This window comes from Oryctolagus cuniculus, chromosome 17, assembly GCF_051225735.1.
Source record: "Oryctolagus cuniculus isolate XC-2025 breed Fujian yellow rabbit chromosome 17, ASM5122573v1, whole genome shotgun sequence".
Taxonomy (NCBI): Eukaryota; Metazoa; Chordata; class Mammalia; order Lagomorpha; family Leporidae; genus Oryctolagus; species Oryctolagus cuniculus.
The window spans coordinates 64,308,513-64,330,742 of record NC_142883.1 but is presented as its reverse complement, the minus strand read 5'-3'; the positions used below and the strand labels follow the sequence as shown (position 1 = coordinate 64,330,742).

The 22,230-nt window shown below is 44.7% G+C and overlaps 1 long non-coding RNA gene across 4 annotated transcripts; it reads right to left on the bottom strand.

Annotated features, from left to right (window-relative positions):
- Window positions 1-3,971: 3,971 nt before the first annotated feature.
- Window positions 3,972-20,567, bottom strand: LOC127482659 (uncharacterized). 4 transcript variants are annotated; one of them, XR_016223685.1, is made up of 5 exons: window positions 18,336-18,911; window positions 12,610-12,768; window positions 9,502-9,628; window positions 5,547-5,629; window positions 3,972-4,264 (listed from the first exon to the last, which is right to left on the bottom strand). It is a non-coding gene; the product is annotated as an uncharacterized LOC127482659 (long non-coding RNA). The 4 variants fall into 4 exon arrangements; XR_016223686.1 differs by lacking the exon at window positions 18,336-18,911 and adding an exon at window positions 20,332-20,567 and having other exon boundaries at window positions 3,975-4,264; window positions 12,610-12,698; XR_016223683.1 differs by having other exon boundaries at window positions 3,983-4,264; window positions 12,610-12,698; window positions 18,336-18,525.
- Window positions 20,568-22,230: the final 1,663 nt, after the last annotated feature.

Here is a 22,230-nt window from a genome sequence, read left to right as displayed (position 1 = left end):
AGGACATTAAAGATCTCTACGATGAGAATTACAAAACCTTAAAGAAAGAAATAGAAGAGGATACCAAAAAATGGAAAAATCTTCCATGCTCATGGATTGAAAGAATCAACATCATCAAAATGTCCATTCTCCCAAAAGCAATTTATAGATTCAATGCAATACCAATCAACATACCAAAGTCATTCTTCTCAGATCTAGAAAAAATGATGCTGAAATTCATATGGAGGCACAAGAGACCTCGAATAGCTAAAGCAATCTTGTGCATCTAATACAAAGCCAGAGGCATCACAATACCAGATGTCAGGACATACTAGAGGGAGCTTGTAATCAAAACAGCATGGTACTGGTACAGAAACAGATGGATAGACCAATGGAACAGAATTGAAACACCAGAAATCAATCCAAACATCTACAGCCAACTTATATTTGATCAAGGATCTAAAACTAATTCTTGGAGCAAGGACAGTCTATTCAATAAATGGTGCTGGGAAAATTGGATTTCCACGTGCAGAAGCATGAAGCAAGACCTCTACCTTACACCTTACACAAAAATCCACTCAACATGGATTAAAGACCTAAATCTATGACCTGACACCATCAAGTTATTAGAGAATACTGGAGAAACCCTTTAAGATGTTGGCACAGGCAAAGAGTTTCTGGAAAAGACCCCAGAAGCACAGGCACTCAAAGCCAAAATCATACTTGATCATAATGATAGGACTAAGAACCAAAGGGATCACATAAACAAGATTTGTGTCTGCAAATACTAGCTGATAGAATCAAAAAGGGAGAGAATGATCCAACATGGGAAGTGAGATACACAGCAGACCCATAGAATGGCAGATGTCCTAAACAGCACTCTGGCCTCAGAATCAGCCCTTAAGGCATTTGGATCTGGCTGAAAAGCCCATGAGAGTATTTCAGGCATGGAAAGCCAAGACACTCTAGAAAAAAAAAACCTAAATGAAAGATCTCCGAGAGTGAGATCCCAGTGGAAAGAAAGGGTCATCAAAGAAGGAGGTTCCTTTCTCTGAAGGGAGGAAAGAACTTCCACTTTGACCATGACCTTGTCTAAAAACTAACAGAGTCTGTGAACACATGGGGCTTCCATAGCCTTGGCAGCTCATGACAAGGGCCTAGGTTGATTACTGATGCCATAAACAAGAGTGTCAATTTGTTAAGTCAACAACAGGAGTCACTGTGCACTTACTCCTCATGTAGGATCTTTGTTCTTATTGTGCTGTACATTGAGATTTAATGCTATAACTAGTACTCAAACAGTATATTTCACCTTGTGTTTCTGTGTGGGAGCAAACTGTTGAAATCTTTACTTAATGTATGCTAAACTGATCTTCTGTATATAAAGAGAAACGAAAATGAACAAAAAAAGAAATTAAAAATTAAAAAAAGCAAAATCAACTATTGGGATTGCATCAAATTGAGAAGTTTCTGTACTGCAAAAGAAACAGTCAGGAGAGTGAAGAGACAACCGACAGAATGGGAAAAAATATTTGCAAACTATGCAACAGATAAAGGGTTAATAACCAGAATCTACAAAGAGATCAAGAAACTCCACAAAAGCAAAACAAACAACCCACTTAAGAGATGGGCCAAGGACCTCAATAGACATTTTTCAAAACAGGAAATCCAAATGGCCAACAGACACATGAAAAAATGTTCATGATCACTAGCAATCAGGAAAATGCAAATCAAAACCACAATGAGGTTTCACCTCACCCCGGTTAGAATGGCTCACATGCAGAAATCTACCAACAACAGATGCTGGCGAGGGTATGGGGAAAAGGGACACTAACCCACTGTTGGTGGGAATGCAAACTGGTCAAGCCACTATGGAAGTCAGTCTGGAGATTCCTCAGAAACCTGAAGATAACCCTACCGTTCGACCCAGCCATCCCACTCCTTGGGATTTACCCAAAGGAATTTAAATTGGCAAACCAAAAAGCTGTCTGCACATTAATGTTTATTGCAGCACAATTCACAATAGCTAAGACCTGGAACCAATCTAAATGCCCATCAATGGTAGACTGGATAAAAAAATTATGGGATATGCACTCTTTAGAATACTATACCGCAGTAAAAAAAAAAATGAAATCCAGTCATTTGCAACAAAATGGAGGAATCTGGAGCACATCATGCTGAGTGAAATAAGTGCATCCCAAAGGGGCAAATATTGTGGGGAGCAACTTGGAATAGACTGTTACTGGAAATAAGACTTATTCTATGCATCTGCTCTCCCACAATATGGTGCTGGGAGAGGAGTAAACAGCTTCTACACAGCTGCCTCCATTTCAACCAATAAGCAGCAGGACCTGCTCCTGATTGGAGGAGAGCAGCGTACTCGGCGTGTGGGTAGCAGAGTTGGGATTGGTGGAAGAGGACTATAAAGGAGGAGAGAGACAACATGCACCAGGAACATCTAAGTGGAACACCTGAGGAACATCTGAGCAGCCCCCGAGAGAGCCGGCCAGTGGTGTGCCGCTCCCCCGCGGAAGTGGGGAAAGTGGCAGGGGGAACCGCCCTTCCACGGAGGTGGAGGGACGGTAGCCAACCCGGGAAGAACCAGCAGCAAACCCGGGGAGGGCCGAGCAGACAAAAGAACAGCGCAGGGTCCTGTGTCGTTCCTCCGCGAAGAGGGGGAGCGACAAAATATCATATGTTCTCCCTGATTGGTGACAACTGACTGAACACCAAAAAGGAAACCTGTTGAAGTGAAATGGACACTATGGGAAACGGTGACTTGATCAGCATAGCCCTGACTGTTAATGAACAACTTAATACATTATCCCTCTTAGTAGTTTTTTTGTCTGTTCTACTTAATATGACTGGTTTAATTCTGTAATTAATACACAGTTATTCTTAAGTGTTGAAAATTAACTGAAATGTGATCCCTGTTAAATATAAGAGTGGGAATAAGAGAAGGAAGAGATGTACAATTTGGGACATGCTCAAGCTGACTTGCCCCAAATGGTAGAGTTAGAAACATACCAGGGGATTCCAATTCAATCCCATCAAGGTGGCATGTACCAATGCCAGCTCAGTATTCCAAGTGATCAATTTCAGTTCACAATTGATCATAATGAAAGGACTAAGAGTCAAAGGGAGCACATAAACAAGTCTAGTGCCTGCTAATACTAACCGATAGAATAAATAAAGGGGAGAGCGATCCAACATGGGAAGTGAGATACACAGCAGACTCATAGAATGTCAGATGTCCGAAACAGCACTCTGGCCTCAGAATCAGCCCTTAAGGCATTTGGATCTGGCTGAAAAGCCCATGAGAGTATTTCAGGCATGGAAAGCCAAGACACTCTGGCAAAACAAAAAAACAAACAAAAAAAACCTAAATGAAAGATCTCTGTGAGTGAGATCCCAGTGGAAAGAACAGGTCATCAAAGAAGGAGGAGAGAATTCCACTTTGACTATGACCTTGTCTAAACAACATAAGAGTCGGAGAACTCAGAGGGCTTCCATAGCCTTGGAAACTCATGACTGGAGCATAGGGAGATTACTGATGCCATAAACAGGAGTGTCAATTGGTAAAGTCAACAACAGGAGTCACTGTGCACTTACTCCTCATGTAGGATCTCTGTCCTTAATGTGCTGTACATTGAGATTTAATGCTATAACTAGTACTGAAACAATGTTTTTCACTTTGTGTTTCTATGTGGGTGCACACTGTTGAAATCTACTTAATGTATACTAAACTGATCTTCTGTATATATAGAAATTTGAAAATGAATCTTGATATGAATGGAAGGGGAGAGAGTTCGGGAAAGGGGAGGGTTGCGGGTGGGAGGGAAGTCATCGGGGGGTGGGGGGAAGCCAATGTAGTCCATAAGCTGTACTTTGGAAATCTATATTCATTAAATAAAAGTTAAAAAAAAGAAATGCTATAAAAAATAAACAGTAACCATAATTATTAAATGCCATATGGATAAGTAAAATATACATGAAATCTGAAAAAAAAAGAAATACATTAAAAACTAGAAGTGAACAGATGAAAAGAGGTAACAGCAGAGAAAACAATAACCAAAAAGAGGATGCTTTGGTGATATTAATATTAGACAAAACATGGCTGGCGCTGCAGCTCACTAGGCTAATCCTCCACTTGCAGTGCCGGCACGCTGGGTTCTAGTCCCAGTCGGGGCACCAGATTCTGTCCCAGTTGCTCCTCTTCCATTCCAGCTCTCTGCTGTGGCCCAGGAAGGCAGTGGAGGATGGCCCAAGTGCTTGGCCGCTGCACCTGCATGGGAGACCAGGAGGAAGCACCTGTCTCCTGGCTTTGGATGGGCACAGCACGCTGGCCATAGCGGCCATTTGAGGAGTGAACCAACGGAGGGAAGACCTCTCTCCCTCCCCCCCCTCTCTCTCACTGTCTAACTCTGCCTGTCAAAAAAAAATTAGACAAAATAGACTTTAAGGCAAAAACCATGAACAAAGATAAGAACTAGAATCTACTTGTCTTTCCAAGACCATGATCCTAGCCAAGTTACTATCTTGCCTAGACTGTTTGTACAACCTCTTAGCCTAGCCTGCTTTATACCCCTCAATCAGAGTTGTTTCCTAATAGTCTTTCATTGAAATTTTCCATATGCTCTGCACTCACTCAGATTAGAACCCCAGCTCCTGACCATCATCTACAAAGCCCTGCAGGGGCAGCTTCCCTCCAGCTCCAGCCTTACTCCCTCCCAGTCTCCCCCTCCCTTGAGCTTCCGTAGCAGCAGATCCCTCTTGATTTCTAGGATGTATTACAATCCTTCTCCTATCTGGTATTTTGCATTGCTATTCCCTTTGCCTGGCAAGATGACCTCTCCACTTCCCCAGGATGGCTGCTTCTGACCCTTCATGGCCCAGTTTAAATGTCCCATCTCCAGAAGCTGCCCTTGTGCACCTGTTCTGAGGGAAACACTTTCACCCCCACCCCAGTTTCTCTTTCATATTCTCCAGCTTGTCTCAAAACAAAGAAGCATTAAATACTAAGTGGGTACTGCATTTTGATTCTCAACTGATTCATTTCTTGTTTGTACTCTCAATTAGATAAGAACTGGAGGGAAGAAAGATCCTCTCAAAATTTCAGCAGGCTTGCAAGAGAAAAATTAAACCTTAAGTTTTAGTTTGAAATAGGTTTAGCTTAAATGAAACAGGTTTAGCTTAAAAGAAATAAGGTTAGCATAAGAAAGCATTTTTAGGAAATGAAGGAAGGCCAGATAATGGTGAAACAAATAAGAAAAACAGAATTAACTGGAAAGGATAAAGTGATAGCGATATTTGTGCATGTTCTAATAAAAAGGAAGAAAAAATTCTGAAAATTTAGAAAGCAGAGTAGGAGGGGATAGGAAACCAAAAGTAGAGAACAGATAGAGGAGAGGCACAGAGGAAGAGGATGGGGCAGGGTGGGGGGAGATTTTTTCCTTTGAGACAACGTTGAGCAGAGGTACCCCCCAAAATATTTCAGATATTCTGTTGAACATTCCCCAATGATATTATTTGAAATAAAACCTTTTTCATGATTCTGATTAATTTACCTGGATAAGGGCCTCTTGAAATTTCTCTCACCACTATCCATTCTCCAAATGGGATATCATATCTGGTTTGGAAACTGCAAGCTCTGTTCAAAACAAAAATAAATAAATAGGATTTGATGTTGTGAGAACTACTGCCAAATTCAGTCTCAGTTCTCAATTTTCTACGTAGAGTGGCTATTACAGGAAGATATAGAGCTGCACTATCCAATACAGTTGCTAATAGCAACACATGGCAGATTAAACCAGACTTAAAATTAAATTAAAAATCCAGTTCTTTAGGTGGAACAAATTTGAACTGCTCAAAAGCCACAAGTGGCCAGCGCCATGGCTCACTAGGCTAATCCTCTGCCTTGCGGCACCGGCACAGCGGGTTCTAGTCCCGGTTGGGGCGCCGGATTCTGTCCCGGTTGCCCCTCTTCCAGGCCAGCTCTCTGCTGTGGCCAGGGAGTGCAGTGGAGGATGGCCCAAGTACTTGGGTCCTGCACCCCATGGGAGACCAGGATAAGTACCTGGCTCCTGCCATCGGATCAGCGTGGTGTGCCGGCTGCTGCGCGCCAGCCGCGGCGGCCATTGGAGGGTGAACCAACGGCAAAGGAAGACCTTTCTGTCTGTCTCTCTCTCTCACTGTCCACTCTGCCTGTCAAAAAAGAAAAAAAAAAGCAAGCCACAAGTGGCTTGAATGTGCGATACAGGCTAGCAGAGATACAGGTTTCTGTTTTTTTTTTTTTTTTTTTAAGATTTATTTATTTATTTGAAAGTCAGAGTTACACAGAGAGGGGAGAGACACACAGAGAGAGAGAAAGGTCTTCCATCCGATGGTTCATTTTCCAATTGGCCTCAATAGCTGGAGTATGCTGAACCAAAGCCAGGAGCCAGGAGCTTCCTCCGGGTCTCCCATGTGGTTCAGGGGCCCAAGGACTTGGGCCATCCTCTACTGCATTCCCAGGTCATAGCAGAGAGCTGGATTGGAAGTAGAGCAGCCGGGTCTTGAACCAGCGTCCATATGGGATGCCAGCACTTCAGGCCAGGGCATTAACCCACTGCGCCACAGTGCCGGCCCCACAGATTTCTGTTTTGTAGATTTATTTTTATTTATTTGAGCGGTAGAGTTACAGAGAGAGAGGGAGAGACAGAGAGAGAGGTCTTCCATCCGATGGTTCACTGCCTAATTGCCTGCAATGGCCTGAGCTGAGCTGATCCAAAGCTAGGAGCTAGGAGCTTCTTCCAGGTCTCCCACACGGGTGCAGGGTCCAACGACTTGGGTCATCTTCCACTGCTTTCCCAGGCCATAGCAAAGAGCTGGATTGGAAGAGGAGCAGCCGGGACATGAACCGGCGTCCATATGGAATTCCAGTGCAATAGGCGGAGGCTTAGAGCCTACTATGCACAGCGTTGGTTCCCAGATTTCTATCATAGCAGAACATTCTATTGTACAGTAACAATCTAGAGAATTATAAAGGTATTTATCTCAAGAGAGCTTAATACTATGGTTTCATGTGATAATGAATCATGGGAAAAACTCAAAATGGGGGGGGGCAGCACTGTGGCGTAGTGGGCAAAACTGCCACCCACACTGCCAGCATCCCATATGGGCACTGGTTCAGGTCCTGGCTATTCTACTTCAGATCCAGTCCTCTGCTGTGGCCTGGGAAAGCAGTGGAGGATGGCCCACGTCCTTGGGTCCCTGTACCCGCACGGGAGACCTGGAGGAAGCTCCTGGCTCCTGGCTTTGGGTTTGCGCAGCTCCACCTGTTGTGGTCATCTGGGGAGTGAGTCAGCAAAGGGAGGACCACCCCTCCCCTGCCTCTCTGGAATTCTTATTTTCAAATAAATAAATAAATAAATATTTTTTTTTAAAAATGGGGGTAGGTGTTTGGCATAGTGGTCAAGATACTGCTTGTGACACCCACATCCCATCAGAGGTCGGGGTTTGAATTCTGTCTCCATTTCCAGTGTATACCCTGGGAGGTAACAGGTGATGGTTCAAGTAGTTGGGTTTCTGCCATCCATGTGGGAGACCTAGGCTGAATTCTGGACTCCTGTCTTCAGCTTGGTCCAGCTCTGGCTGTGAGACATCTGGAGAGTGACAAGTAGATGGAAGATTTCTCCCCCTCTCGCTCATTCTGTTTTTCAAATTAATTATTAATTAAAAAGAAAATCAACACATTTGTTTTCTTTCTTTTTAGAAGCACTGATAATTCCTTTATGGAATAGATGAGAATAACTTTGGAATTAGATTCCAACAAAACATATTAAAGGACTTCAAAAAGTTCATGATAAATGGAATTAAAAGACACAAAAAATAAAATGTTATTTTTCAACATGAGCTTACAAGTTGAAGATACTTGTAAACAATGATACCAGCCACTTGGTCCAACGTGAAAGAACTGAGGGCTCTGGGATTTTAACCACATCACTATAGCTCTTTAACTGAAGAAAAATGGGCATTCTTTAAAGATCTTTTAAGAATAGGAAACAAAAACAAGTCAGAAGGAGCTGTAAGGTGGAAGCCTGATCATTTCCCTACAAACACTCACAAAACCGCCCTTGTTCGACGAGCGGGATGAGGAGGAACAGTACCGTGGTGAAGGATACTCTGGGAAAGCTTTCCTGTGTGGTTTTTTGGCTGAGCTCTGATCAACTTTCTCAAAAACACTCTGTAAGCAGATGTTACTGTTCTTCAGCCTGTAAGAGAAAGTCAACAAGCAAAATGCCTTACGCATCCCCAAATCCGGCTGCCATGCCCTTTGCTCTGACGAGACCACTTCCACCTTCAGTAGTCATTGCTTTGTCTGTGCTCTGTCTTCTGGATCACACTGGTAAAGCCATGTTCATCTCCCTTGACAATTCTTGAAAGAAATGATCTTGATGCAGTTTTACAATTTTCTGTGGTAGCCTCTGCTCTTATCTGGGGCTGATCAGGGGATCGAGCGGAAAGTCTGCTCCACTTTGTTTTTCAGTCAGAGCTGGGCAGACTGAGGCAACTGGGATGTTTAGGGCTGGCTACTGTTTGTGCTACTGTCAGTCCTCTTTAATTCAAGCACAAGAAAGATTATTTTTTCCCTTGCCAACTGTCATGGATTGTCTGCTGCTAATATGTTCATCTTTAACCTCACCCTGCTGCTTCTTAAAATGAGTTTTCTATTTGTAAACTTTTTTTTATTTTTAAATTTTGTTTATTTATTTGAGAGGGAGAGTCACAGACAATGAGAGGAAGAGACAGAGAGAAAGGTCTTCCTTTTGTTGGTTCACTCCCCAAATGTCTGCAATGGCCGGAGCTGAGCCAATCTGAAGCCAGGAGCCAGGAGCTTCTTGAGGGTCTCTCACATGGGTGCAGGGGCTCAAGCACTTGGGCCATCTTCCACTGCTTTCCCAGGCCACAGCAGAGTGCTGGACTGGATGAGGAGCAGCAGGGTCGAGAAGTGGCATCCAAATGGGATGCCAGTGTCGCAGATGCAGGATTAACCTACTGTGCCATGGGGCCGGCACCCCTGAAAACTTTTCACAAGCATAAATGACTTCATCATTCTTCCACCCATGCTTCTCCATAAATATGATGTTTGTTTTGTTTCAATTTTATCAGAATTTAGAATCCAGGGGCTCTGTTAGGGTCTCCTTTCAAACTGATGTCTTATCCTCAAACTAGAACCTATTCAGACATGTTACAGCAAGTCAGTATGAGCTTATTTTGGTGTAAAAATGTGAAATCCATGTAGTTTTTGGTCATAATACACCTTTCCATAAACTTTCTGAAGACCCCTTGCATTTGTTATTCTACAATAAGCAGATCATTTAGTTAAGAATGAAGAGCAGCACGATGACCAACAATGTCATCACAGAGTCTGACACCTAAACTCAAAACTAAAATCCAGTTAGGTACCTTAGAGGCTCTGTGTCCTCAGTAAACTGGGTCAAGGGGGCAAATGTATCAACACAGAAGAGGAAGTGACCTTACCCAGGGAGACAAGATTCCTGTCATTCTCCAGCATCACATCCTTGTGCAGGCTCCTCTGTGTAGGGTCCTTCAGTCTCCATTCCTCCAATGTGAAGTCTACAGCCACATCTTTAAAAGTCAGTGATTCCTAGAATAAATAAATTGTGATCACCCAGAGACTATACTATCAACCCTGTTAGGCAGAATAACACGTATAAAACTGGAGAAAAACTCCAGAAATTAGAATCACCAAATGATTATGTATGCCAACTCCTTAATCCTTATAGGACATAAAGATCTCTCCAGTGACAAGAACTTAAAACCGTAAGAGGAAGCCTATTCCATCTTTGGAGTTCCACCTGAAAGTAGTTTTACCAAACTAATTCAAATCTGGTTTTCTAGAAACTACATATTGCTCCTACTATACTTTCTGGAGGCAAACAGCATGGCTTCTTCCTTCTCTAGAAAGTCTTTAAAATATTTGTGTACAGCTAGTGGTTTCTACCCAAATAATCTGCTATCTCAGAAAACCCTGACTTGTGTAAAAGATCACCTTCTTTCAGTTCTAATCTGTAGAATATGGCTTAATAAAAGATACTGCATCAATCAAACCACAGATACAGAACGCTATAAGCTCTCTGAGACAGAAAAGAACACATGGGACTTTGGGGGCCAGTTCTTTGGTTAGGATATGAAATGTGTACAAATGCTTGTATAAAGAATGGAAGAATGAGTCCAAAGTATTTTTAATGATGAACTACTGAGAGAAGGAGGAAACAGAGTGGAGAAGACTGAAATAGGACCTAGGCTCTTTTGAATATTTCTTGTTTTGTAGATTTGACTTTTGAATTGTGGAAATATTTTATATTGTTTTAAAACAAGGATTAAACTTCAAGAAAGCAATCTAGTAGAGAACAACCAGCTGGAATAGCATACCCATTTATTAGAGAGGAACTATTCTGAGTGATTTTAAAACACAGTAATTTTTCTATACCTCTAATAAGAACCCCGAAACAAAGACAGTAACAAAAACAAGACATTTTCTGTAAGCAATCTTATTGGTGGTAGAAGTAGAAATGATCTTCTGTAACTTTTGTGTGTGCAGTGCTGGATAAAGCAAATTAGCCTATCAGTGTTCCTAAAAACTAATCAATTTGGTATGGGAAAACAAAGATATAAAGAGGATACAAATGATGAGATTAGGTTAAAAACTCCACAGCTCTGAATTTGAAGTTATCAGTACAGACTCATGAAATATTTCATATTCAAGGGAAAGAACCAGCTTTAACAATATGAAGTAAGAATGTATTGGCCGGCGCCGTGGCTCACTAGGCTAATCCTCCGCCTAGCGGCGCCGGCAAACCGGGTTCTAGTCCCGGTCGGGGCGCCGGATTCTGTCCCGGTTGGCCCTCTTCCAGGCCAGCTCTCTGCTGTGGCCAGGGAGTGCAGTGGAGGATGGCCCAGGTGCTTGGGCCCTGCACCCCATGGGAGACCAGGAAAAGCACCTGGCTCCTGGCTCCTGCCATTGGATCAGCGCGGTGCGCCGGCCGCAGCAGCCATTGGAGGGTGAACCAACGGCAAGGGAAGACCTTTCTCTCTGTCTCTCTCTCTCCACTCACTGTCCACTCTGCCTGTCAAAAAAAAAAAGAATGTATTATGCTGGGGCTGGCATTGTAGAGTAGCAGGTAGAGTCACTGCCTGCAGTTCCGGCCTTCCATATAGGTGCTGGTTTTGAGTCCAGGCTGTATCACTTCCAATCCAGCTTTCTGCTATGGCCTGGGAAAGCAGTAGAAGATGTTTCAAGGCCTTGGGCCCCTGTACCTGCATGGGAGACGCAGAAGAAGCTCCTGGCTCCTGGCTTCAGAACAGCACAGCTCTGGCCATTGCAGCCAATTGGGAGTGAACCAGTGAATGGAAGACCTCTCTCCCTCTCTTCCTCTCCTCCTCTCTGTATGTAACTCTGAATTTCAAATAAATAAATAAATCTTAAAAAAATTAATAATGATATGAGCCTTAACCTCTGAAAATTAGGGATGCATGTGACCAGGCTATGATACATTACTAAACCAACATAGTTGGAACTACTGATCAAGTGTTTCTTACAAAACTTATACTTCAAAGTCACTGTTAAAACACTTTTCTTAAATCAGATTAATACCTATTCCAAACACATATACACTTAAATGTCTTTAGGTAAAATTAAAATATTCAGCATAACGGCCAGCGCCGCAGCTCACTAGGCTAATTCTCCGCCTAGTGGCGCTGGCACACCGGGTTCTAGTCCCGGTCGGGGTGCCGGATTCTGTCCTGGTTGCCCCTCTTCCAGGCCAGCTCTCTGCTGTGGCCAGGGAGTGCAGTGGAGGATGGTCCAGGTGCTTGGGCCCTGCACCCCATGGGAGACCAGGAAAAGCACCTGGCTCCTGGCTCCTGCCATTGGATCAGCGCGGTGCGCCGGCCGCGGCGGCCATTGGAGGGTGAACCAACGGCAAAGGAAGACCTTTCTCTCTGTCTCTCTCTCTCACTGTCCACTCTGCCTGTTAAAAAAAATATTCAGCATAACATCTAATTTTTAGTCTTGTCTTTTACAGCTTTCTAACTTGATTCAGTAGCTTAGTCACTGTTCACTACTTCAAAGCCTGCCTGTAAGCTCTCTTCTCACCAGGATACCCTCACAAATACTTTTTGACATGTTAAATCCCACCTGTATTTGGGTAACAGCTTAAATCTATTCTCACGAATTTTCTGTTGACCAACTTAGCTAACACTAATGTCCCAACTGAAAGATTATTTAAGAAAAAGATCTATTTTTAATTCTTTTAAAAAAATACTGTTTATTTTATATTAGCAGGTATCTCCATCTGCTGGTTTACTGGCCAAGTGTCCCAACAACCAGGGCTCCACCAGGCTGGAGGCAGGAGCTGTGAATTTTTGGAAAGATATTTGGTTCAGTATCAACAGTGAATCTTCTAATAGATTGTATTCTACCATGATGAACCCAAATTTCCTGTGTCAAACTGTTAGGTTCAGTTTCCAGAGAGGGTTTGGTGAGGCAAAGTCCCAAACTTCAGGAGAAGTAGAACACGTGCAAATCAATACAGCAGGTTGGAAACAGAGGAAACCTTAACTCACCAGAGGTCCAATGAAAAAAAACACGGCAGCCATGATCTCTGCTTCTGTGTTTCACTCTCCAGAAAGAGTCGCGACCAGCAAAGACATATCTGCAGAAGACAGTAAGTCACACAGACCAATCTCACTTGGGAGTTTCAGATACAAGTGAGCATGATCTTCCTAAGGGAACACAAAAGTAATGTTCAAGACGAGAGAAGACCAAAGACTTTTGGTCCAAGAGATCTTGAAATCTGTTGTAATAATCATTTTCTGTAATTGTTTTAAAAATTTATTCTAAAGGGAGAGAGAGAAATAGAGAGAGAGAGAAATCTCAACCACTGGTTCACTCCCAAATGCCTGCAAAAGCCAGGACACTGGGCCAGGTCAAGGTTGGGTGCCAGGAAATCAATGTTGCCCATATGGGTGGCAGAGACCGAATTATTTGAGCCATCACCTACTGCCTCCCAGAGTTAGCATTAGCAGGAAGCTAGAACCTGGTACAGAGCCAGTACTTTATCCCAGGCACTACAATATGGGATGCAGGCATTCCAGGCATCTTAACTGCTACACCAAATGCCCATCTCAGATCTTGAGATTTTAATACTATTACAGGTAGTTACAGTTAGCAGGCCAGACATTGTACAAGGATTTTATTTTTAAAGATTTATCTATTAACTAGAAAGGCAGAGCTACAGAGAGGCAGAAAAAGACAGAGAGGGGTCTTTCATCTTCTCCAAATGGTCACAATGGCTGCAGCTGAGCCAACCTGAAGCCAGGAGCCAGGAGCTTCTTCCAGGTCTCTCATGTGGGTGCAGGGGCCCAAGGACTCAGGCCATCTTTCTACTGCTTTCCCAGGCCACAGCAGAGAGCTGGAATGGAAGTGGAGCAGCCGGGACTCAAACTGGCACCCAAATGGGATGCCAGCACTGCAGGCGGCAGCTTTACCTACTAAGCCACAGCACTGGCCCCAGAGTTTAAAAAGTACTCTTGGGGCTGGCAATGTTTTATAGTGGGCAAAGCCACCACTTGTGACACCAGCATCCCACATCAGCATTTCTTCAAGTACCAGCTTCTCCATGTTTGCACCCGGGAAAGCAGTGCAAAGTGGCCCAAGTACTTGGGCCCCTGCCACCCATGTGGGAGATCCCGCTTCAGCCTGGCTCAGCCCAGCCACTGTGGCCATTTGGAGGAGTGAACCAGTATATAAAATATGTCTTTCTGGCTGGTGCCGTGGCTAACTAGGCTAATCCTCTACTTGCAGTGCCGGAACCCCGGGTTCTAGTCTCGGTTGGGGCACCGGATTCTGTCCCGGTTGCTCCTCTTCCAGTCCAGCTCTCTGCTGTGGCCCAGGAAGGAAGTGGAGCATGGCCCAAGTGCTTGGGCCCTGCACCCGCATGGGAGACCAGGAGGAAGCACCTGGCTCCTGGCATCGGATCGGCACAGCGCGCCGGCCATAGTGGCCATTTGGGGGGTGAACCAATGGAAGGAAGACCTTTCTGTCTCTCTCTTTCACTAACTATGCCTGTCCAAGAAAAAAAAAAAGAAAAGATGCCTTTCTCTCTCTTTTAAATAAATCTTAAGAAAAAAAAACTCTATCATTTGATGTTCACATCAAGTCAATGGAGATTATATTTCTATTCCATATATAAGACAAGAGAGGTTTACAATAAGGAAACTACTTATTTAAGGTCATGCAGACATATGACTTCTAATCGACGTAATTTCTTTTTTTTCCTTAAAAGGTTTATTTATTTTATTTGAAAGGCAGAGTTACAGAGAGAGAGAGAGAGAGAAACAGACTGAGAGATCTTTCATCCTCTGGTTCACTCCCCAAATGACTGCAATGGCTGCAACTGGCAGATTAAGCCAGGAGCCAGGAGCTTCTTCCAGGTGTACCACGTGGATGCAGGGGACCAAGCACTTGAGTCATCCTTCGCTGCTTTCCAGGCCATTAGCAGGGAGCTGGGTCAAAAGTGGACCAGAGGCAGAGGGTTAACTCAATACGCCACAGCACCAGCCCCTAATCAATGTAATTTCAAAGCTCACACCTTTCCCACTAAATCAACTTTCTGTATAAAGTGGAAGAAAATTCAATCTCTTTGGCACAGTCACCCTCTCATCAAACAAAGAAATATTCCAAGAATATCTTTTTCCTTCCTTTTGTGTGAACAGTCAATGTTTAATAAATATTTCTGTTTTTATTTGGAAGAATTAGAGAGAGAGAGAGAGAGACAGACAGACAGACAGACAGACACCTTCCATCTGCTGGTTCACTCCCTAAGTGGCTGCAATAGCCAGAGCTGGGCCAGGCTGAAGCCAGGAGCTTCATCTGGATCTCCCATGTAGGTGCAGGAGCCCAAGGACTGGGGTCATCTTCCACTGCTTTCCCAGGCCATTAACAGGAACCTGAGCTGGAAGTGGAGCAGCCAGGAATCGAATCAGTGCCCATATGGGATGCCTGCATTTGCATTACAGGCAGCAGCTTTACAGATTACACCACAACACTGGCCTTGAGTCAATTTCTTAAAATTTCCAGAGACTGCAGTTTCACTAAAGTGAACACCACAACTTCAAAATTTAAATACTGGATACCTTGACATGCCCCTTCTAATCTCATATTCAAATAACTTTTAATCTATCTTTCTATATAATGCAAATCCAAATAAGACACAGGGATAACAAGAATAATAGAAAATAAAGTGGAATTCAATGCACAAAGCATTGAGCAGTAGTCTTTTTATATTGAAAACACATGACCATTCAAGGTTTTATACTATGGAGGAGTAGGGTGGCAGAGATCTTGTTCAGACGTGCCTGGCACTGATTCTACTTTTCTACCTGTATAAAGGAGGTAACTTGCTACTGCTGAGTCCGGTTCAAGAACCAGAAGCACCCGATGTATAACATTTCCTTATACCCCCTGGTAGAGACTGCTAACACAAATTCTTCCAGGATGGGACCGTAAGACTCAGGAACAAAAGGGCAAGGACAGAAAAATATTTTTCAAAAAGATTTATTTATCTTATTGAAAGGCAGAGAGAGAGAGAGAGAGAGAGAGAGAGAGAGAGAGAGAGATCCTCCATTCACTAGTTCACTCCTCAAATGGGTGCAATGACAGGAGCTGGGCCAGTCTGAAGCCAGGAGCCAGGAGCTTTATCCAGGGCACTCATATCCGAGCAAAGACTCAAGTACCTGGGCCATGTTCCACTGCTTTCTCAGGTGCATTGTAGGGAGCTGGATTGGAAGTGGAGCAGCCGGGACTCAAACCAGTGTCCACGTGGGATGCTGGTGCTGCACGTGGTAGCTTTACCAGCTATACCACGTCAGCCCTGAAAGAACAAGTATTGAGTTTTGGAAAACTCTAACCTGTGTAATTAAATGTTCCCTCATTTAGGGACTCTGTTATGCTTAAACATACTGAATCTGCACCTGCCATGAATGGGCACCTTACTCCCCATAAGGTTTAATAGCTTGCCCTATAAATAGAGCAGAACTAAATCTAACTGTAATATAGTCTATGTCAATCAGAACATCATCTGAATGATATTGCAACAGTTAACCAGTACTTTGCTAAAAAGCAAGAATTAAAATACATAAAGCAAGACTGCCATCAATGCAAAGAACATTAGAGATACAGAAGTTAAGCACATGTGAGTATAATAAAACTAACATCTAAAAGTTATTTTCAGGCACTCAGGGAGCATTTGCTAAGATCTGCCACAGACCACAGAGAAAAAGTTACAATCAAAAAGAAGGAACTAGGGCTGGTGCTGAGGCGTAGTGGGTAAAGCCGCTGCCTGCAGTGCCAGCATCCCATATGGGCTCCGGTTTGTCCCTGCTCCACTTCTGATCCAGCTCTCTGCTATGGCCTGGGAAAGCAGTGGAGGATGGCCCAAGTCCTTGGGCCCCTGCACCCACATGGGAGACCTGGAAGAAGCTCCTGGTTCCCGGCTTCAGATCAGTGCAGCTCTGGCCGTTGGGCCCGATTGGGGAATGAACCAACGGAGGGAAGACACCTCTCTCTCTCTCTCTCTCTCTCTCTGCCTCTCCTACTGTCTCTGTGTAACTCTTTCAAATACATAAATAAACCTTAAAAAAAAGAAATTGAATAGAGTGCATTCTCTAAACATGATGCAATAGAATACAAATGTAAATGGAACTCTGGGACAGGGGAATTTTTTTTTTTTTGGCCTTGAACTTAAAATAGGTACTCTTTAGTAGCTACTAAGTAAAATTTAATTGGCAGTGAGTTAGGAAATGAAAGTATTGTACATTAGACATACATACATGATTGCTGCCAAAGTTTTCAGGAGATTGAATTTATATTCCTAAATACTTTCAGGTAGGATTTTGGGAAAGAGCAAAAACATTACGTGTTCAAAATAAAGAAGAAAAACACTTAGCAAGGTAGCCAATAAGAAAACTAAGAGGTAAAAATGATAAAGGAAGAAACTAATGCATTAAAAAAACGCAAATAAAAAACAAGTGACAAAGCCAAGATCTGATTCTCTAAATAATGAAATCTACAAGCCACTGGCTAAAGCAGGAAAAACAAAACAAAAAAAAAAACAGAAAAAAGAGGTTATAATAAACATTTTAAAACTGCGTGCCAATAAAAATAAACTTCCCAAAGGATAATTTGTTTAAAATGTTCTGTGACTGGAGGCAGGTGCTTGGTGCTGCTTGGGAGGCCAGGGGCCCATATTTGAGAGCCTGGGTTTGCGTCTCAGGTCATGATTCCAGCTTCCTGCTGACGTGCAGCCTAGCAGACAGCAGGTGGAAGACCTGGCCTGAGTTCTGAGCTGCAGGCTTTGGCCTGGCCCAGCCGCAGGGCTAGCAGGCACCGGGGAAGTGTCTGTCTTACCCGCCTTTCCAATTAAATAGTTAGATCTGTAAAGATGACTAAAGTCTCACTTGGCAGCACACTCTGTAGATTATGCTTGTAAAATATGTTTCACTACCAGGCTGTGCAATTAGCACATTTAAAATTGTATACGCATTAGACGTCATGCTGGTTAAAATTCAGTATTATTCGGCTTTCCATCAGCCGTATCAACACACCCACAGGAAGAAAAGGCCGCAGGTGACCCAGCCAAAACTCTCCCGAGACCTGCGCTCCATGGGGCTGTTTCCCACTCCTCCTGTTCTCTACGGTCCAGGTGGACAGTGAGAAGTGGCCACACAGTGCGGAACGAGCCTAAAGGAGGAGAAACTTCCTCGCTTGTCCAGACCCCAAGTCGGTGCGGCCGTCTAAGAGCGACGAAGGGCCCCGCGTTCCCGAAGCAGCAGGCCGCCCTCAGCTCAGGGGGGGCGACAGGTGATGTCCACGTGATTCTCCGAGACGCCCCCAACACGGGCCGCGAGGAAGAGCGGCGCAGGCTGCCCGACGGGAAGCAGGTCCACCCGCCGGCCTCGCCCTCTCTCCCTAACCCGCTCCGGGTTCCGCTCCGGGTTCCCCTCGGGGAAGGGCCAGCCCCAGCCCAGGCCCCGCGTCTGGAGCCCGGCAGGACCCCGACCCGGAGAGGGGGCTCGGACCCGGGCGAGCGGGGCGAGCGGGGCGAGGGGTGCCTGGGCGGAGCCGGAGCCGGCGCCCGGGGAGCGGCCCAGCCCCATCATCTCCCTCACAGGTGGGCGGGCCCGGGTCCGCCCTGGGACAGGGGCGCCGGAGCCAACGGCCACAGCCTGGAGGGAGGCACCGAGGGAGGCGCGGAGGACGACCGAGGCCTGGCGCCCGAGGCAGCGACTACCTGCCGGCCGCACTGAGATCGACCTAGGAAGCTCGCACAGCAGGGTGGGAACGCTTTCACCAATGGCGCTGACTCGGCGGGCGAAATGCCAAGCAAGCCAGTGCGCCTGCGCCAACGCGGCGCCGGAACTACAATGCCCAGAATGCTCCGCACGTGTAGCTCCGCCCCCTAACGTCGGCCTTTGCGAGGGAGTTGACTGTGTTTAACCCTGCTCATTGGAGGGACCTCTGTAATTCAGCCGAACACCCTGTTCTCTGATCGTCAGAGGCTGAGTGGGCAACCCAGACTTCCACCCTCGTCAGAGGCTGAGTGGGCAACCTAGACTTCCACCCTCACCTGACTGTGGAACAGATCAGTTGCTACAGGGGTGATGTCAGCCTGTGCAAACCTAGACACCTGCTGGTACCATACCTCCCCTCAGTCTCAACTGGAGCCCTGTGGGAAGCAGGAATAATGAGCTTCCTCCACTGACAGCCAAGGTGTTATCAGCGGACCAGGGCGCATGGAATATTCTCTCTGCTCAACACTAACCAGGGACTCCCCCTCCCCAAAGCTGCCAAGGGAGGCTGGGTCCAGAGTTTAGAATTCCACTCTCAGCTACAACCAGGTAAGTGACTTTCTTACCCACCAGGCTGGTGCCAGGTGAGGCTGGCTTGCTGTAAACCCAAGGTTTAAGTAACATCCGGGTTACCATAATACTCAAAGTGTACCAAATTTGGCAAAAGACATGAATCCACAAATTCAAGAAGGTAAGAAAATGCCCAGCAAGATAACACACAAAGAAATCCACGCTGAAGGATAATAACCCCCAGGGAACGCAAGACAAACCCTGAAAACAGCAAGAGAGGAGACAAAGCCATGCAAGTAGCAGCAACAACACGTTCAAATACCGGTGGATTTCTCATGAGGAAGCTGGGAGGCCAAAAGGAAGTGGAACATTTTTCAAGCACTGAAGAAAACAACTGTCAACTCAGAATTTTCTATTAAAATACACATAGGATTTTTCTATGAAAATATACATAGGAATCAAAGCATTCTCAGATAATGGAAAACGAAGATAATTTATCATGGGCAGATCTACTCTAAAAAGAATGGCCAAAAAATTGGGGGTACAAGTAAAAAATTTCAGTCATAGGAATCTGAGAAAATTCATTACCAGCTGTGGACAGGCAAAATAATATCCTCCCAAAGATGTTCACATTCTAATCCATGGAATTCAGAAAAGGAGCTTGGCAGATGTAATTCAATTAAGATTCGATTAAGAAGGGGAGAGTGCACCAGCTTATCCAGGTGCACCACAATACAGCTATCGTATGGCCCTTTAAGGTGGAGAACCTCCCTTCCCTGTGGTCAGAGGGGGATGCAACTATGGGAGAATGGCACAGGGGCTGGTGTTGTGGCCAAGCAAGTCAAGTTGATGCTTGTGATGTTGACATCCCAGGCTGGAGTGCTGGTTCCATTCCATTCCTGTTTTCCACCCAGCTTCCCATGAATGAGACTGAAAGGGCAGCAGATGATGGCCCAAGTACCCTGCCACCAATATGAGGGATCAGGATGGAGTTCTAGGCTTGGCCTGGCCTCGACGTGGCTGTCTTTTGGGGAGTGAACCAATGGATGGAAGATCTCTTTCTTTCTCTATCACTTTGCCTTTCAAATAGATATATCTTTTAAAAAGAGGAAAGCACAGAGTACACTGATTTTTGAAAATTTGAGAGGCAGAGAGAGACATAGAGAGGGGTCCCATCCACTGGCTCATTCCACAAATACAATCACTTCTGCTTCCCAGGGTCTGCTTTAGCAGGACACTGGAATCAGGAGCCATAGCTGAGAACTGAACTTGGCACTTTGAAATGAGGCATAGACAGCCTAACCAGAATCTTTTTTTTTTTTAAGGATTCATTTATTATTTTTTTTGAAAGGCAGAGTTCACAGAGAGGGAAGGAGGGAGGGAGGGAGGGAGAGAGAAAGAAAATCTTCTATCCACTGGTTCACTCACCAAATGGCTGCAATGCTTGAGTTTGGGCTGGTTCAAAGCCAGCAGCCAGGTGCTTCTTCTGGGTCTTCCCTTGTGGGTGGCAGGGGCCTGAGGATTTGGGCCATCTTCTGCTGCTTTCCCAGGCACATTAGCAGAGAGCTGGATCCAAAGTGGAGCAGCCGGAACATGAACTGGTGCCTGTATGGGAGCCAGCATTGCAGGTTGCAGCATTACCCACTATGCCACAACGCCGGCCCCCTTAACCAGAATCTTAACTGCTAGGCTGAATACCTTCCCCAAGAATGGTGGTTTGCTCCCCAAATAGCGATGATGGTTGGGGCTGGGCCATGCCAAAGCCAGGAGCCTGAAACTCCATCTGTGTCTCCCATGTGGCTGGTAGGCCCAAATACTTGGGGCATCTTCTGTTGCTTTCCCAGCTCATTAGCAGGGAGCTGGGTGGGAAGCAGAGCAGCTGGGACTCAAACCAGCCCTTTGATGTGGGATACTGGTGTTACAGGTGTCCGCTTAACCCACTGTGCCACAATACCAAGCCCAATGAAGATTATTTTAAATGAGTTTTGTTCCTTTTTGGAACAGCACACATATTATAAGAACTTAATCTACAGTATCTGAGTTTTCATAGATCTTCAACTGCAGCTCTGTATTTTGCAAACTTTCTGGCAGGTTCTGAGTTTTTGTTTTAGATGGAATAGCACAGGAAAATCTGTCAACTTAGTGCTTTGGCTACTCATTTTCCTCAGAATGGTCATTGCTTTGACTTATTTATCCTTCCCAAAAGCTGTTTGATGTGTGTGCTGCTGTTCTGAACAAGTGATTCTTGTTTCTTTTGTTTCTGGTGTAAGATTATATAATTTAATATATCAATGCATAAACGATCAAATGTGGCTTCTTTAGGTATTTTTCAATGGCACCCTCTGGTATCGATTAACATGTTGGGAAAACCAGACATAGCTCCTTGTGCAGCCATAGTGCCTGCTGCCAATTGGTTTCACTCAAGTCCATTGACAATGTGTATTTCCTTGTGCTTTACAGGAAATTATTTTGGGGGATGGAGTTTATTGAGTGAGAGAGAAAGAGCAAGTACTAAGTCAGAAGATGACCCCAGCTTCAGGTGGAAAGCTCCCTTTGTGGGAGGAAATGCTTTCTGAGAAATTGACAAGTACCTGTGCATGTTGTCATTATGAAATCTGTACTCTTATGCAGATGGAAGATCTCTTTCTCTCTGCTTTTCAAATAAAATGAGAACAAAAATGAAGTTTAAAAAAGTTTAGAGGTCTTCCCCTTTCGAAGGAGAATTGCTTTTTATTATATCAAGTAGTAGTTATGTGTTTTGATATGCCATTGTTTTAACCTCCTTCTTGAAAGTCTCAAATATGCTGCTATTAGATGTTCAGTATGTTTGAGACAAAGCAATCTGGAAAGAATATAATTTTTTTCCTGAGGCAAGATCAAAATGCTAATTTTTGGTTTATTGTGTAAGGCTATGAATATTTTTGTCTGAGTTTTGTTTCTGTTCTTTACTGAAAACAAATATTCATTTGCCCAAGAAAAGGGGTAAAATGTGCGAACTCTACTTGATAAGTATATTACTTCACACTGTGGCCTTTTAAGAGTTCTGAGAGGGGCTGGTGCTGTGGGGTAGCGGGTTAAGCCACCGCCTGCAATGCTGGCATCCCATATAGGCTCCAGGTTGAGTCTCAGAGCTTCACTTCCAATCCAGCTTCTTACTAATGTGCCTGGGAAAGAAGTGGAAGATGGCCCAAGAGCTTGGATCCCTGCACTCATGTGGGAGACCTGGATGAAGCTCTTGGCTCCTGGCTTTGGAGGGCCAGCCCTAGCTGTTGTGGCCATCTAGGGAATGAATGGAAGATCTCTCTTTCTGTCTCTCCCTCTGTCTCT